The following is a 1,829-nucleotide window of genomic DNA, read 5'->3' as shown; positions in this document are numbered from 1 at the left end:
CTGCCCCTAACTGAGTTATATCGGGGAAATTAGGCTCAGCAGCACGGCGAGGATCTCTACGAGGCGGCATAAGTCTGACAGAAAACATCCAAAAATCAATAGAAGAACTCATTAGTTATACAGGACTACAACCTATGCTCTGATACCAAACTGACACACCCTAACCCGAAGACTAGGACGTGCTGGCCGTCACGTGAGTGTGACGTAACCATAACGCAAGCGGAAACGATTTAATAATAAAATACGAGTCAACGAAAACCACTAATTGCAGTTATTTACAACCTAGCATTCTATGTGCATAAGAGTGTACTAAACACACATAAACAGAGCATAAGCGTCTAGGTGCAGTCAAGTAGGACCATAACTATTTTACAACACCCTCGGGTGAATCCTACATTTATTTAGTCTGTCAGAACGCCGAAGCAGTCCTCGTAGGCCACCAACGCCTCAACTATCAACTAGAACCTGGAGGGGCGAAAAACAGAAAACGTGAGTGGGCGAAAATAAGCTTTTCCAAATCATTTCATAAATCCACGATTATAACCCCTTTTTGGAAAACCTGTATACTTTCCCAGAAAAATAGTATATAGCATATATATCTCAACTGTCTCAATCATCAATCTTATAACAGATTCAATAAAGAATGTACCATGCCAATTTCAACAGTGTAGTATGAATGCATTAACATAATATAATCAGGTAAAAGAAATAATCAATCGGAGGCCCTCTAATAGCCCTGAACGATTGAACCTAGAGCTCAACATCTATCAATCTCACTCTGCCGGAGTCACTCCGCGTGACCTGTCCGGCCTTCTGCACATAAGTCGGAACCACCTAATGTAGTCTGAACGACTCATGGTAATATTCGCTCTAGTGCTTCTCTCATCAATCATCTGTATACAATAACCTAAGGTCACCCACCAGTCATAATCTCACTAACACTCTACGACTGGCCCGTCGTACCCACTCCGCGTGGACTGTACGACCAGCATCTACTTGGATCCAAGGCGAGCGTGCGATGCGGTGAATACTATAAGCACTAAACCATGGTGCAGGATATGAGCTCAATATATCATCATCATCAACATAACAGTAATTAAATACTTACCTGTGCGTCCACAGCACCACCTTACATATATGCATCATACGACAGTTCATAATATCCATAATATTCTATGCATGGCAATCACATCATATTTCATTTTAATATACTTTTCATTTAAATTTGATTTCTGGGGAAATCGAGTATATAGGTATATATAAAAACAAATGCCCACTCACTGGTATGTCGCCGGGTCGTAACCCCCTTGACGCCCCTGGATGTGCTCGTCCTCGTTAAAAGTTCCACCTAGAAGTGAAATAACTTAAAACAATCATTTAACGCACATTTAACGCACCTAAACCAAACTAGGTAATTAATTCTTCATACGATGCTCAAATTGGGTATATGAATATACCACAGTGACCTACACAACCTCAGGATCATCCCCAAATTTTTAAAATAATTTTTGGAGTCCTCACGCGCCCCCACGCGCCTGACGTGGCACGGACCTACGCGCGGCCCACGCGCGGCCACGTGACATGCACACTGACGGCTACAGTGAACGGCGTTAGGGAATATTCCGTCAAATCCTAGCATATTCCGTTAAAAACTAACGGTTTCCGTTAAAGTTAACTAACGGCGTCGGAATATTCCGTCAAACTTAACGGAAGATTCCCTGTCTTCTCCGGCGAGTCACCGGTCGCCGGCGACTGTTCGCCGGTTTCTGGAAAATTTTCAAATCCACTATTCTCCTTCGTTTTTCAACCAATTTCTTCACATTTTATAC

At 42.6% G+C, this 1,829-nt stretch overlaps 1 long non-coding RNA gene across 1 annotated transcript; it reads right to left on the bottom strand.

Moving 5' to 3' along the window:
- Positions 1-242: 242 nt before the first annotated feature.
- LOC139190399 (uncharacterized) lies at positions 243-1,485 on the bottom strand. Its single transcript, XR_011574646.1, has 2 exons — positions 1,282-1,485; positions 243-465 (listed from the first exon to the last, which is right to left on the bottom strand). It is a non-coding gene; the product is annotated as an uncharacterized lncRNA (long non-coding RNA).
- Between the last annotated feature and the right edge of the window lie 344 nt (positions 1,486-1,829).

Source organism: Malus domestica, chromosome 02 (assembly GCF_042453785.1).
Source record: "Malus domestica chromosome 02, GDT2T_hap1".
In the NCBI taxonomy this organism is placed as follows: Eukaryota; Viridiplantae; Streptophyta; class Magnoliopsida; order Rosales; family Rosaceae; genus Malus; species Malus domestica.
This window is presented reverse-complemented; position numbering and strand designations above follow the sequence as displayed.